At 39.4% G+C, this 16151-nt stretch overlaps 1 long non-coding RNA gene across 1 annotated transcript in view; it reads left to right on the top strand.

Annotated features, from left to right (window-relative positions):
* LOC106005665 overlaps positions 1–16151 on the top strand; it is a 163622-nt gene that overhangs the window by 77770 nt on the left and 69701 nt on the right. The window contains exon 5 of the long non-coding RNA XR_001179192.2: positions 15360–15444. This is a non-coding gene — a long non-coding RNA (uncharacterized LOC106005665). The remainder of the gene's footprint in view (positions 1–15359; positions 15445–16151) is intronic.

Below are 16151 nucleotides of genomic sequence, written 5' to 3'. Positions count from 1 at the left end.
AAAGTATCAGAGTGTTGTCTATAATGTGGGTTGGATAAGGAAAGGCTTCTTCCTAGGACTTTGGAAGATCTAGACCGATTACCTTTCAGAACGGTCTGACACGTTGCCTAGGCCAATGGTCTCAGTCCTGGCCACTCATTAAATTCACCTTTTAAAAAATTACTGATGCCTTGGGACCACCTAAGCTCAATAAATCAGAATCTCTGAGGGTGGGGCCTGGGCATTGCTTTTTTTTTTTTTTTTATCTCTCCTGGTGACCTTAAAATGGCATGGCTGAGAACCACTGGCTTAACTGGTGATGGGAAATATGGGGCATATACACCATTCACCCCTTCACAATCTCAATGTGTTGAACAATTAAAGAGTTCTTTGTGCAATATCAGGATTGGACACTGTCTGGTGCATAGCAGGTGCTTAACTAACAATTACCCAACTGAGTGGTAGCGGGGGAGAGGGGCTGGTGATACCTTCCATCTCAGTGTCTGAATTTATTGTTTTACATGAGAAGGCCAATGAAAAACTATGATTTCTACTAACTACTTTACTGCTATTTGAATTTTTCTTCCTCTCTTTTTTGTTCTTTCGGCTCCTTTCTCCCTTTCTCTCCTTTCCTTGGTGTCATATATGCTAACTCCAGGGGTTTGGGGCAGAAGCCAAAGGCATGAAGGGAAGGAAGAAGAGAAGAGCAAGAACCAGCATCACAGTTTCCTTGACTGTTTGTTTCAGGGGAGCACATATCTTTCTCCCCCACTACCATGCTAATCTCAAAGAGAAGGAGCTCTCTGTGGCTCTCAAGAAAATCAGGCTGAACCAATGAGTCCAGTTGGCCTGAGGAGGTAGTAAGATTTTCAGAAGGATAAGTAAAGGCAATGGAAAGAAAATTAGGCCACGTAAATATCTCTTTCTAAAAGGAACCATCTCTTATTCTCCCACCATGCTGACAGTGATGGGCCTTGATTGTGGAAGTCCATGTTGGATTCAGGCAATGGGAATACAGCCTGTGACAAAGGGTAGGCTCACTCCAGACTTTAGAGGAAAGGGACACTCCTCATGTAATGAGGGTGTTCTCTTTGGAGGGTCAAGACCATTGTTTGGGGGGAAGAGAAACAGTAAACTTTTTAGGTTCCTTCTAGATTAGGCCTTCGGTTAAGAGGACAAAAGAAATATTTAAGACTCACAGAAGGGACACTCCTCATGTAATGAGGGTGTTCTCTTTGGAGGGTCAAGACCAGTGTTTGGGGGGAAGAGAAACAGTAAACTTTTTAGGTTCCTTCTAGATTAGGCCTTCGGTTAAGAGGACAAAAAAAATATTTAAGACTCACAGAAGGGCCAGGTCAATTCTTAAAGGACTCAGAGACTTCCTGGAAGTAGAATGTGCATTTTCCTTTGTCCAGTAGATCCTTCAGGAAGGTTTTCCTTACTTATCACAGCTTATAAAAGCATAAATTTATTTATTATCTAGCCTCTCATTACACTTGTTGTTCCATGAGGGTGGAACTGTGAACATTTGTTTTACCACTGAATCCTGTTGCCTTACATACTGGCAGGTAGTGGCCACTCAAAGTTAGGTGTTGAATGAATGAAAAGGTGCATGAATGAGGTGAATCTAGTGTGTCAGTCATCTGCTGGTAGGAGATTCAGAGATTTTTTATTTGGCCATGTCTGAAGGAAAAATATGATTACCCACCTCTTTCTTCTTACTATGTCCTTTACTGTTTTATGTCATTGCATATACATTCTTATAGCGTTTACTGCCCAAAGAGGCAGAGAATGAGTGGTAGAACTTATTGTTATCCCAGTTTGTTTTTCATTTAAAAAATCAATTTTTTGTTGTTCCTTCCTTAAGATAATTAATTGTCTTAATTTAATGAGGAATTTTTGAAACCCTCAATATGTGTCATTGAAGGACAGACATAGAAGGCCCAGGCTAAGTCCTGTGAACCCTCCTGGAGCCCATAGTCTAGAAGGGGGAGATCATTGGTGGGACAATTTTGAGAGCATTGCTAGGTTTCAGGGTACTACAGGGACACACAGGGAGATACCTCACCTGGATAAGAGTGGCTTCCAAGATGATATTTGGAAGGAAAACTAGGGCAAACAATGCTTTGAAACCCAAGGGGAAGGTCAGCTCCAAGGAGGAGAAATGCCTCTTCCTTGAGAGTGGGTAGGAGTGGATTGGAAAGGAACCTGAAGACAGGGAGGCAATAAATAGTTGCAATAAATAATTGGTAATAAAGGTGGAGGCCTAAAATAAGGCAGTATGTGGGAATCAGGAGGAGGGACAGATAAAATTTGAAGGAAAATGAGGGAAAGAGGATTGAGGACAAAGCTAGTGATGAGACACGTTTTGGGGATAATGGAAAAACAGGAGCCCATGAAGGAGAGACTAAAAGGAGCATCTGTAGCAGGAGAAAACCAGGAAAAGAGGAACTAGGAAGTTAAATTAGTGAACTGTAAGTGGAGGGAGCAGTCGGCAGTGTCAGACGTCGGTGACTTTGGTAGAAGCAACAATAATGGTGAAATGGGGACAAAAGGCGGATGATGGGTGAGAGGAGTAAAGTGTGGACAGCTTTTCTAGATGCTTTGCTAAGAAAAAAATGGAGAGGTGCCATGGTAGCTAGAGGGAGATGTAGGACCAAGGTATGGATTTTTGACTAGAGAAGTATTTTCCATTTGTGTGGGCTGAGGGAAAGTGTAAAGAGAGAGATGGGAGACAGAGGAGAATAGGGTATGCATTTTATCATTTTCATATGGATTCCATCCTTAAACACTTTTTACCTTTAATGACTCTTCTCTCTTAAGCATTTTTAGAGTCTCCTGCTACAACTATTCCTAAATTAGACTGCAAGCATCAGATAGCGTCCAGCCAAATCTGATCTGTCATTCCCACTTAGAAGGTTCTGGTAGTTGAGTTCCTTTGTCCCTTGTTTCCGGGATTCTTAATCTGGTGTTCCCAGATCCCAGAGGTATCCATGGATAGAATTATATTTTAATATAATTAATTTTATTCATAATCATATGTATTTAATTTTATGCTTTTGGGAAAAAGCAAATCTGAGAAGGAACGTATTACTGGCTTCCTGGTTTGCCAAAGAAGTCCATGGCACAAGATACTTAGAGTGACAGCCATGACAAGCCTTGTATCTAGGAACACTTTCTTTGGCCTTCTTTTGATCACATATTCACCTCCTTGGTTTCTGACTAATTGATGAATCAAGGAGGTTATTAGACCTGAAAAGCCTTATGCTAGCAATTCTCCAATGATGGGTAAAAGTCACCTTGAAAAAGGAGACAAAAAAAAAAAAAGAATTTCAAAAGCCCATATTTTGAAATCTCACCCCATGTGAGCTTGATTTAGTACATTTAAGAAGACCAAGAATCTGCATTTCAGAAACAAGATCCTCAGTTAGTTTTGTTGTATATGGCCTTTGGACAACATGAGGAAACATATTTCACACTTTTCTCTGGTTTTTTAAAAATGTGTCCTAAATACTTTTCAATTTTATAAAATATTTTCAGTGACTTTGGGAAAGGGCCATGTCCTCAAAATTAAACCTTTTTAAAGTCTCTCAAAAGGAACACTTCCATCTCTAATATTTACACATGTGAATGAACCAACCTTCACTGCTGTCTGTGTTAAGTATTCTGAGAGGCTCATCCATCACAGTCACAGAACAGCATCCACATCACTGGGAATGGGGGAGGAGATGTATGTATGGAGCCTTGCAGGATGGGAGAAAAGGGAGGGTGTTCATTGAGAAGTAAAGCTTTAAATTTTTGAAAATAACAAGGGTTGCAAAGTACAGGAAATGAATTTAAGAGAAGATCAAGTATAGTAGGTAATGATACAGCCAGGAAAAAAAGCCTAAGTAACACAGTTGGCAATTTTTTCTTGTGAAAAAGGCACAGAATAGACCATGAATTCTGTAATACCAAATCACCAGGCAGATTTTCCAGGAAGTTGCTCCTCTTACCTGCTCAAAATTTCAGATGATCCCAAGAGACATGATGTGTAAAGATGTCGCATCCTGAGGAGAGCTGATAATTATAGCACTCTGACAATACTAGTCTGAGCTTCAGCTGATGGTTGAATTTGCCATATCTGCTTAATGATTAATTCCAAAGAACAGTGGAGCCACAAATCTTCCATATCTGGGAAAACCTCAAGTGGGGCCTTCATGTTCCTATCTTTCTGAGTTGAAGAAGAAATTCATTCTTTATCTCCTAGTCAATGGTTCAGGCCAGCTTCTATTCTCAGGTTTGTCAAATTCCTGCCAACAAAGTTGAAATGGAGTATTTCAGCACTTTGCAGCTAATTGAGGAATTTTTGCCCTAGGTTTAGAAGTAGAGCTAATAGGACAGAAGATGTCTCTAGTATCTACACTTAAATAAAAGCCTATATTCCAATCATCACATGAATTGAGTCTCTGCATCTTTTGACATCTCAATGATCTTGATAAAGATTGTTTATTATAAATTATGATAAATTAATATGATTATTATAAAGATTATTATCTCAATAATCTTATAAAGATACATCAGATGCTATACCTAATGTCAAACAGTCTGTGATCCTTTTGGTTCCCCGAACAATGTCTAGTTAATGGTGCTCATTGACTATTTTGGTTAATCTGATAGGTACTTGAAAGCAGCTCTTACATTTCTGGGAATAAAAGAATTGACAAAAGCATAGTATACTAGTTCTCCAGATCTAACAAAACCATTTTGCTATCATGATAGCCACTGATGGGCAGCAACCATCAGTTAAACAACCTCAGCCTATGGATGGCAAGATGAAACAGGATACATTTCTGGTACATTTCTCTGACCTAATAGGAGTTCAAAATAATCTTTAAGGTCATGTCATGGGTTTTTTTTTTTTAAGATTTTATTTTTAAGTAATCTCTATACCCAACATAGGGCTCAAACTCAACAACTCCGAGATCAAGAGTGGCATGTTCTACTGACAGCCAGCCAGGTGGCACCCTGACAGGGTTCTTTACTTATCAGACATTGGTGTCATTACTCATGAAGAATTTTTGGATTCTCCTGCTCCTCTGCCTCTTTGCACCAGGAAAAGCTATGTGCAGAACACGTTCTTCCCATGTTCTTATGGTATAAGTGTTTTAATTATATGTTTTTTAAAATAGTGGTGAATAGAGAATATAATCCTGAGTCCCTCTGGCAGAGTTTTGATTGCTACCTAGTAGATGCTGTCTACCTTTCTTTTTGCTCACAGAGCCCTCCTCTTAGTATAGACAGGGAAAATGCCAGACACATGTTTTCGCAGTCTTCCTTGCAGGGAAGCTAAGGGCATGTGATGTATCCTGGCCGGTGGGATCTGAGGGAGAAGTCTCTTCAGTAGATTTCTGAGGATTTTCTTCTGTATTAAGAGGCTGATGTTTGAGACGTGATCTCTTCTTTCTACATTTACTGGGTTTAAACCCACTTTTGTGAGGATATGTGCTCATAATTGTGGCAGTCATCTTGTGATGATGAATAGAGAACCAAGAGACTGACAGTGAAGTAGACTCAGTGCCCTGACGTGGTTGGGCTGCTCAGTTAACCTACTCTGGAAACGTCTGCCTCTGGACATCTTATGAAGTTCAGTTTCATATTGAGTTATCTGCAGTCAAAATCTTCCTAACAATGCAATTATATTATTTAGAAATTAAGGATAGTTTTCTTTTATTCATTCATTCATTCATTCATTCACTCATTCATTCATTCAATAATGCTTGCTGAGTATCCACTAAGGATTAGGCATGGGGATGTCATGGTGAGTGTAATAGACATTGTTTCTACTCTTCTGGGGATTCCATTCTAAGGAAGGGAGAGAAACTGATTAGGGGCTATAATATATAATACTTAGCTTGATTTTGTTGGGAGTTTACTGTCAGAGAAGGCTTCTCTGGGGAAATTTTGTTTGAGCTGCTATCTGAAGAATGAGTGGGAGCTAGTTAGGTGAATAGGGTTGTTCTCAATTTGCTTTTGTGACTTAATTAATTTAAAAAATAATCCCTAAGGACCAGTAAAGTTACTGAATAGAAAGAATCACAAGAGAAAGAAAAGTTACCAACAGTTGTCACACTGTGTAGGCAACTGTCTCTGCCGTCAGGGTTGATCAGGCAGGATTTTTGTAGACCCTTGTCCTGATCCTCCTACCACGGGCCCTCTGCAAACCTTATTGTGATCATTTTTATAAATAGAAAACATCATAGTGTTTGTGGTAGCTGAGGTCAGGGACACCAGTTTTCATTTGCATGTTGTGCTCATTATAAATGATCTAATAAATTATCCCTCTGGCTAAGAATTTCCGTAATTGGTTTTAGCCTGAAGGCACTTTTTTGTTTGTTTTAAACATTCAGCCATTTTGATTTATGTGAATGTGAAAATATCTACTTTTTTCCTGCTTATAATCCAATCTACAGAATATTATTTAGCACAAGGAAAACTCCAAAATAGCTGAACATTTCCACTTATTTAGATTTCACCAAAGAGTCCCCAGGGTAGAATGAAAACATCTCTGAGCTGGGGTAGTTTTACAAAAACTGCTTAGAGCTCAACAGCTATTTCTGTACTTTCGGAATTCTGTAAACATATGGGGGAAAATCTGTCCACAGTTATGCCGGAGCAGTGCCCGGGTCCTGAATTCTCCTATCGTTTCATTGTTGAGAAGTGCTAGAGCCCGAGGTTCAATGTCTGTGATGGAAAGGCCCTGGGGATTCTACACCGTTCTGCTTTTGCCCTGTTAGACAAGGCCTCCTGTTCTTTCTTCCATGAAAAATATTGTTTTCTTTTTCCTCTTACCTTCCTTCCTCTCTTTCTGCCTGCTTGCCTTTCCCCTTTTTCCTTCCCTTCCATCTTTCTTCTTTCCTCTTTTCCTCCTAGAGGAATCACATTTTCTGATTTCAAATGATTTTTCCCAGAGCTAGAACAAGAAGTCCTAAAATTTGTATGGAAACATAAAAGACCCTGAATAGCCAACACCATCTTGAAAAATAAAAAACTTAGAGTTATCACAATTCCAGACTTCAAATTATACTACAGAACTATGGTATTCAAAACAGGATGGTACTGGCATAAAAACAGACATTGAGACCAGTGGAACAGAGTATGGAGTAAAGAATATAATCCACACGTTTATGGTCAACTAATTTCCAGCAGGGATGCTAAAAACACACAATGGGGAAAGAATAGTCTCTTCAGTAAATGGTGCTGGGAAAACTGGATATCCACATGAAATTGGACCCTTATTTCACATTACATACAAGAATCTACTCAAAATGAATTAAAGATTTAAACCTAAGACCTGAAACAGTAAAACGACTAGAAGAAAACATTGGAATAAAGCTTCTTGATGTTGGTCTAGGCAGTGATTTTTTGGAAAGAACCCCAAAAGCACAGGCAAAAAAAAAAAAAAAAGACAAGTGGGATTGCATCAAAGTCAAAAGCTTCTGCAGGGCAAAGAAAACGATCAGCAGAGTGAAAGGCCAACTACTGAATGGGAGAAAATATTTGTAAACCATGTATCTGATAGCGTTAATATTCAAAATATGTAAGAAACTCAAACAACTGAATAGCAAAGGAACCCAACCTGATTCAAAATGGGAAAGCAGTGGATAGGTATTTCTCAAAAGGAGACATGCAGAAGTCCAATAGATGTATGAAAAGGTGCTCAACGTCCCTAATCATCAAGGAAATAAAAGTCGAAATCACAATGAGTTTTGACCTCACACTGGTTAGGAGGGCCATGCTTAAAAAGGTAGAAGATGGCAAGGGCTGGTGAGGGGAGCGTGAACAAAGGCAAAGGAAAGGAACTGTTTGTTACTGTTGGTGAGAACATGAATTGGTACATTGGAATGGAAAACAGTATGCAGATTCCTCAAAAAATTAAAAGTGCTATATGATCCAATAATCCTTCTTCTGGGTATATAGCCAAAGGAAATGAAATCAGTATCTCAGAGAGACAGCTGTACTCCCATATTCATGGCAGCAGCATTCTCAATAGCCAGGATATGGAAACAAACCAAGTGTCTGTTGAGAAATTATGAATAAGGAAAATGTGGAACAGACATTGGAATATTATTCAGCCTTAAAAAAGATGGATATCGGCGCACCTGGGTGTCAGTTGGTTGGGCCGCTGCCTTTGGCTCAGGTTGTGATCTCGGGGTCCTGGGATCGAGCCCCGCGTCGGACTCTCGGCTCGGTGGGGAGCCTGCTTCCTCTTCTCTCTCTGCCTACTTGTGATTTCTCTCTGTCAAATAAATAAAATATTTTAAAAAAAGATGGAAATCCTGCTATTTGTGACAATATAGGTGAACCTGGAGGACATTATGCTAAATGAAATAAGCCAGTCCCAGAAGGACAAATACTGCATGATCCCACTTATATGTAGAATCTAAAATAGTTCAGTATGGGGTGCCTGGATGCCTCAGTAAGTAGAGCATGTGACTCTTGATCTTGGGATGGTGAGTTCAAGCCACACACTGAGTGTAGAGATCACTAAAAAAAAATAAAAAATAAAAAATATGATAAAATATTTGAACTCATAGAAGCACAGGGTAGAATCATGGTTGCCAGAGGTTGAGGGGTGGGGGAAATGTGGAGATGTTGGTCAAAGGGCACAAAGTTTCAGTTATACAAGATGACTATGTTCTGGAGATCTAACGTATAGCATGGCAACTCTAGTTTACTGTATTATACACTTGAAATTTGCCAAAAGGGCAGATTTTAAGAGTTCTAACCACACACACACACTCAGACACACACATACACATACCTACACATGCAATACTATGTGAGGTGATGGATATGTTTATTAGCTTGATTGTGGTAATCATCTCACAGTGCTTATGTATATTAAAACATTAGGTTGTTCACCTATGTATGCATTTTTTATTTGTCAGTTATACTTCAATAAAGTATATTGTATGCATTTTGTATGCATTTTTTATTTGTCAGTTATACTTCAATAGAGTTAAACAACAACAAGAACAAACTAGCCCCAAGGGCACATTGACCAGCGGACTCTTGTATTGAATCCCAAAATATAAAAATTACTATTTTCATTTTATCTATGTATCTGTCTATTTACAGATGTTTATCTGTCCCTCTCTACTTGTCTATTCCTTTGTTTTTCTATCTGCCTACATGTATGAGTATCTGCAACCAGTAACAATACCATATATGGAAGTCTAAAGCAAAAAGAAATTTTGATATAGTTCTTTATACAAAAAGAATATAATATAATATTATTGCATTTTTTCCTGATTTTTGAATGCATTTATTCCAGAAGGACCTTGTATGCAGTAGGCCCTAAGATATAAGTAATAACAGTGGTAAATTCTATTGAGGCAAAAGTTGTCAGGATGATGCTCAGAGGAAATAGATTTCTAATCAAATATTTTGTAGGAGTTTCTCTGGAAGGAAAAACATTTTACATTGAGCAAGGTTCATGGAAGTATGAAGGAGCACAACATTTTCTAATAACACTGAGAAAGAACTTTGGGTGACCTAAATGGAGGATTATTTTAATGAAGAAGATGAGAGAAGATGGTGCCAAAATAGGTTCATGTTAGATGTTGAATATCCTAAAGAATTGGTAGTTTTTTGGGGGGTCACTCCAGTTATAAGCTCCGTATGTAAGTGTTGAGTCCACAATGACTATAATGGTGTATTGCACGTCATAGATACACAGTAAATACAGTTTGTTGACTGTGTCAACAGATAGGGGTTATAAAAAGTGAAATGATAGGATCAGATCTGTGTTTTATTTAGTTAGACAAGATGCAGAAATCTCGGAGAGCTTTTGCTAAGCAAGTAGGAATAGCTGTCAAGCAATAATGGTGAGAATTGGAAGATAAGTACCCCAGCTTCCTCCCCCTCCTCAGCAGGAATGAGCCCTAGTCGCTAAAATACTTTGCATTGGTTTTCTTCCTTTTCTATTTCACTTCCTTACTTCCGCACGAGTGTTTCCTAAGTTAACTTTACAAATAGACTGCCGAGACCTGTGTCATTCTCTCAAGTTCTGCCTTTGGGAGAATCCACTTCAAGGCAGAGTCAGAAGGTTATTGTAATGATCTGTGCAGAGATTCTGAGAGCCTCAGCTAAAGTGGTGGACCATGGAAAATGTGGAAGGCAGGACACCTTTCATAATCTCTTCAGCACATGTCCTGGTACACACAGCCTCCTCCCAATATTCTGTTAAGCACCTGCCTCCATGCTGCCATGGAGGGGTTTTGCAGAAAGAGGTCCCAAAGAGTTAACTTTAAGAAAAGGAGATTATCTTGAGTGAGCATGACCTAATCAGATGCTTCCGGAAAGGGACTAGGATCTTCCTGGTGAGAGAGATTCAAACTATGAGAGGAATTTGATATGAGGGAGATTCCCCATTGCTAGTTTTATTTATTTATTTATTTATTTATTTATTTTGTTTTTTAAAAGCTAGGGGAAAGGGGCACAAGTTGCAGAGAGACAGATTCATTTTTTAAAAGATTTTATTTATTTATTAGAGAGCACATGAGCAGGGGGAGTTTTTTATGATTTTGCTTATTTATTTGAGAGAGAGAACACATGAGCAGGGGGAGAGGCAGTCAGAGAAAGAAGCAGGCTCCCGCTGAGGGAATCCTGCCATGGGACTTGATCCCAGAACCCCAGAATCATGACCTGAGCTGAAGGCAGAGGCCTAACCAACTGAGCCACCCAAGCACCCTTCCCTGCTTCCCTATTGCTAGCTTGAAATATGGAAGAGCTGTAGAGCTTCGTATGTGGGCCTCCAAGAACTGAAAGCAGACCCCAGCTTGACTACCAACAGGGAAATGGGAACTCAGTTCTACAGCCATAAGGAACTAGATTCTGCCAACAGCCTGAAAGATTATTTCCCCAGAACCTTCAGATGAGAAAGTAACCAGCAAGACTCTGATCAGAGGACTCAGCTAACCCAGACTTCTTACTGAGGAAACCATGACATCATAAATTGTTAATTGTATTAACAAATAGCTATATTTGTTATAACAATTTTTTTAAAAGCTGCTAATTTTTTTTTTTTTTTGTAATCTGTTATGTAGCTGTAAAAAACTAATAGCTGAAGAAAAGATGTGAGGTTTAAGGCATGGATAGAAGTCAAGTTTTAAAATAACAAGGATTTACTGGATGATTATAGTTTGGTGGAAAGAAAAAGAGGCATGACTTTGAGGGTCTAGTCTGGTTTCATACTGATGCCATTAATGGAATACAAAATATGCAAAGAGAATCTTTTTAGAGTAAGAAGTTGTTTGTTTGTTTGTTTGTTTGTTTTTGAGTTTATCAAAATGTTTGAGTTGAAGAAGTCTAACAAATTATGGGAAATATAGAGCTCAGGGAAGATTCTGGTCTGAAGAATAAACATTAGAAAGTCATTGGAATATGATGAACGTGTAAGCCATGGAGGAGGAGAGAGCTCACCTATCTGGTGTCAAGATATTCTTCACTGGTGAAAAATCTTTTTTTTAATTTTTAAATCAAGTTCAATTCAGTGTATCTGTTGTTAAAAGATATGGTTTTGAAACAAACCTGAAAGGGCAGCCTCTCTGATGTTTGATGATAGGCTTTCTTGAGTGTGAAAGATACAGATACTTATGGCAATGGAAATATATCAGATAACATGTCATCTCAATATTGTGTTTCATCTTATTTACAGCAAAATCATTTTTAATATTCTGGCTTAGGAAGTAGGGTATGGATGGCAAGTAGATGGCATTAAAACCACTATGCCTATATAATATTCCTATATAATATCCTATATAAATTCTGAGCCTATGGCAGATATTATAGTCAATGTGATTATTTCTCCTCAGAACCAGTATCTCTTCAATCCTCCTCTCCAGGCAGCGACCAGTTGTTTCGAGTAAAACACACAGTTGCCCTTCTAGGTTTGTTTCAAAACCATATCTTTTAATAACAGATACATTGAATTGAACTTGATTTTTTAAAAAAAGATTTTGTTTCTATTTTTCTTACAAACAATCTTATCTGTCCTCTGAGTATAGTTGGCTTCTGGTGGAACTTACTAAGATGGCAAAAAGTGGTTCTTGCAAAAGTTGTCACCCAAAGAGTCTATAGGCGACGACTTTTGCAAAGCTGAATTTAAGTGTTGGGGGATAAAGGTATAATTAGAAATTGAATTCATTCAGTTCCTCAAATAAGGCTGAATGGTATTGTGTTTATAAGTCATGAAGGTCAGTATTATGATTTCTTATTCCTATCCTGGGGACTAGGAGTAGTTTTTGCGGTTCTAGTTTTGCTGTTCTAAGAATGATGGCATAAAATTAAGAACCGAAGTAAACACAAAAGAACTGATCTCCTTCTAACAAAAAATTATTAAGAGTTGCACAGAGTCATGCATATTAATCATCATTTGTTGTCCTAATCATGTCCTAATGTGCCACATCATCTTGGAATACATTGAAAACTCCAGAACACTACCTGAGACACAATTTATATGACCCAGCCTAAAAAGGTTTAGGCAATTCCATTTCTGGATCACAGGGTGTTAACATATTAGTCAACCCATAAACGCACCTCCTGATTTATATGGAGTTGTATCATTGCATCACAGGCGGAGGGGCCTAAATTGTTTTTGGAGAAATATAGGACTCTGTCTTCAGGATCATGACCCATGAGTCACACCCAGGATTCCCAAAGCTGAGGCCAGTGGGGACATGGAAGAACTTGGCTTAGACACAGAGATATGACTCATTAGAAAAGATGAACTGGTTTTGAAAAATAACAAGAACCACCTTCTATTCTCTGCATACCTACCTTCATTCCATAACCACCTCCTCCCCCCCACACACAAAAGCAACCTAGGATATTTGGAAGTATTTATGAGATATATAAACATATTATTATCATTATTTACTCTTATGGTTCTTGGTCCATTTTGCTATTAGAAGTGATGTTCCAAAGTTGTCCTCTGAATAACAGATTGACAAAATGATACTTGCTCTACTTAAAAAAAAAAAAAAAACACTTGCCAAATTAAAATACTAAGTTGAGTATCTTATGACAAATTTGTATGATAGGATATCCAGGCCCAGCTTCCTAATCATTTAAAGGACTCTGATTAGTAATTTATAAAGCTTATTAACAAAAAGTCCAAGGTAATTGCTGACCTATGGCTATCAACGCAGTGCTACGTGACCTGCAGGCAGAGAGTGACACCTCAAGTGTGGGCAGGGGTGGCTGTCACATATGCCCAATTGCATGCAAAGGAAAGCTTGATCTCTGAGAAGGTACTTACTGATATGCAGTTTGGGCTAAAGGAACAAAGAACTTAGGCTACCAGTCTCTTATTTTGCAATTTCCAAAAATTAGGCTAAAACTAGTTTTAATATTTTATTTTATTTTTTTTAAAGATTTTATTTATTTATTTGACAGAGATCACAAGTAGGCAGAGAGACAGGCAGAGAGAGGGGAAGGGAAGCAGGCTCCCCGCTGAGCAGAGGGCCTGATGCGGGGCTCGATCCCAGGACCCGGGATCATGACCTGAGCTGAAGGCAGAGACTTCAACCCACTGAGCCACCCAGGTGCCCCCCAGTTTTAATATTTTAATATTATTTTTGAAATTTAATATTTAATATTGATTCATTTCTACCATTGTTCAATTTTATACTAAATGTATCTGGGAAACTGTAATATCAAATATCAAAAACTTGCCATTTCCTTCTTCTGTTTTTGGATTTTAGGCCTGGAAATGTCACAGCACAGAAAAAAAAAAAATAGAAAAATCTAGCCTTTCTTATGAAAGAGGAGAATGAGTAGAGATGTATCTGACATTCTGGAAGTTAGTTCATTTCAGCTCTTCTCTCCTTATAGCTAAGCTGGGTGAGGAGCTGGTCTCTAGAAGTTTCCTCACAACCACCACTTGTCTGCTGGCATGGACCTGCCAGATCTTGGAGGGCCTTCCTCTGTTCCTCCTTGATTCCTGTAATATCCACGATGTCTCCAATAACCACTCTGGGCGGAGGCATTTCCTTCCTCTCCCATTCCTTTGCTTTCCAAGGAGAGGTTCTGATTTCCTCTCCTGCAGTGCTTTTTCCTCTGTATGTTCTAAGCCTACCTCTCATTTTTTCCATCTCTACCTGAAAGGTCCTAATTCATGTGCTACTGTCATCTTGCCTGAATTTCTGCCTTAGTGGTCTTCCTGCTTCTACCATTTGCCACCAGGGGCCATTCCATTCTCAGAAGCCAGAAGCATAGTTTAAAAAGCAAGCATGATAGTATCTTCCCTGTCTTAAACCCTAAATGACTTTACATTGCTTTCAGCATAGCCTAGAAGGCCTTAAATGACCACCCACACCAGCCACACCACCCACACCCACACTGGCCTTGGGACATTTCCTCAGAACCTGGTTCCCACAGCAAGGCCTTAGTATATGCTGCTTTTTTTCTGAGCCTGCAGACCAGTCATGTGCTCTGTCCTCAGCTCTCATGAAGCCTGCAACACTTGTCACATGGGGGGTATGTTGTTTCCTGTCTATCTTCACAGCTGGACTGAGAGTGCTAGAAGCCCTGTTCCCAGGGCCTAGTCCAGAGTTTACCACATAGTAGGTACTCAATAAATACTTGCTGAATACTTCCTAGAAATGTGTCCACGGTTATGTTCCTAGTCATTAGGTTTTCTTATTTGACCATTTCTAGCAAAGTGCTTGGGTACACATTTAAGTCAGAATTCTACTTGATTCTTAAATCTTCTCTTTCCCACTTTACAGCCTTTGCATGCTGTCTCCTCCACCAGGACCAACACTGCTCTAGCTCTCTAGGCTCATCAGTGAAGATGAGTTTTAGGAATTGCATTTCCCCAAGGCTTCTATAGACCTTTGCATGTGTAGAGGGGAGTGCCCTTTGGGCTGCCAATAAATATCCATTGGATGGATGGATGGATGGATGGATGGCAGGCAGATATGCTGCTAGATGGTATGCTGCAGTTGTGGACAATTTCCTCAGCCTCTTTATCTCTAGTCTGTTTTCCCCTGTCTGTGAATGAATAGTTACCTCCCTTATTCTCCAAGGAAACTGTCAGGGAAAGCATCTGCTAGTGCCTGCAAAATACCTAAAACAAAAGGAAATGGTGACAGAAGCCTCCACCCTCAAGTCAGTCTTCAGGAAGACGAATTACTTTGTGTTTCTAAATACTTAAAGGGTCCCCCAGGAAAACCTGTGTGAATAAAACTCAATGACAAGATCACTAGCTCAGACTCCTGGTTATTGCTTTGTACAGTTTTTTTTTTTTTAACTCCCCTTTTTAATTGGTGTATTTTGAGTTAGATTGGAAAGAGATCTCGCCCCTTCTAATAATAATGAATCTCCTTCAACAGACACCCGCATCACCAGAGGGACGTGGAGAACCTCAGCCTGTTCTACTTGTGCTCCCCCTCTGCAGTTTATGATGAAACCTTACTGGTGAGTGAATTGTAAGCCTCCTCTCTTCCTCTCCTCTGGCTCCAAGGTAGCAGATCCTCAGCTCCCTCCAGACCCCAGACTCCCCCAGTTTAGTCCCACTTGGCGTTTCCCAGTGTCTAAGTGAGGTTACGGATACACACTGAGCCCAGAACTCATGGCTTTTTTGGAAAGGGCAAAATAAGAGGGGATTTTCCATATTCACATTTTTCCACAGAAATGTATTCATAAGCTTTAAACTTGCCCAAGCTATGTTAATGTATGTGGTTGGCTTCTGTGCCAATTTTCATTGTGAATAAGATGCTAAATAAAAGGGTTCTTGTCTTTCCCTTCCCTCCTCCTCTCCCATAATTTTAAGTTCATAAGCCCATTTTGTGAGTGAATCAGGTCTTAGGAGAGAATCAGAAACGATGTTGTTCTTTTAGCCGCTTACAGTGTTTGCTTTCAACCCTTGATAGGAACATGGGGCTTGTGACAGCAGCGGCTGAAGTAAACAGATGACTTTATATATAATGCTTTTTACAAGGTGGTTCAGTTCATTTCTAACCTTGGTCTTGGCGTCATGGAATGAGCCAGGGAAATTCCACCCCTTAACTCTACCCTGCATCTCCTCCCTTGAAGGGCAACAAAATGTCCATCTGCTGTGGTTCATAGCCCTTTCCCTGCAGTGCTTGCACAGTGCTGTACCCTAATACCAGAGAACCCCCATT

The sequence above is a fragment of the Mustela putorius genome, unplaced genomic scaffold (genome assembly GCF_011764305.1).
Source record: "Mustela putorius furo isolate JIRA1106 unplaced genomic scaffold, ASM1176430v1.1 tig00000874_pilon_pilon_pilon, whole genome shotgun sequence".
Classification (NCBI taxonomy): domain Eukaryota; kingdom Metazoa; phylum Chordata; class Mammalia; order Carnivora; family Mustelidae; genus Mustela; species Mustela putorius.
Note: the sequence above shows the minus strand (reverse complement) of the source record. Positions and strands in the feature narration are given on the sequence as shown.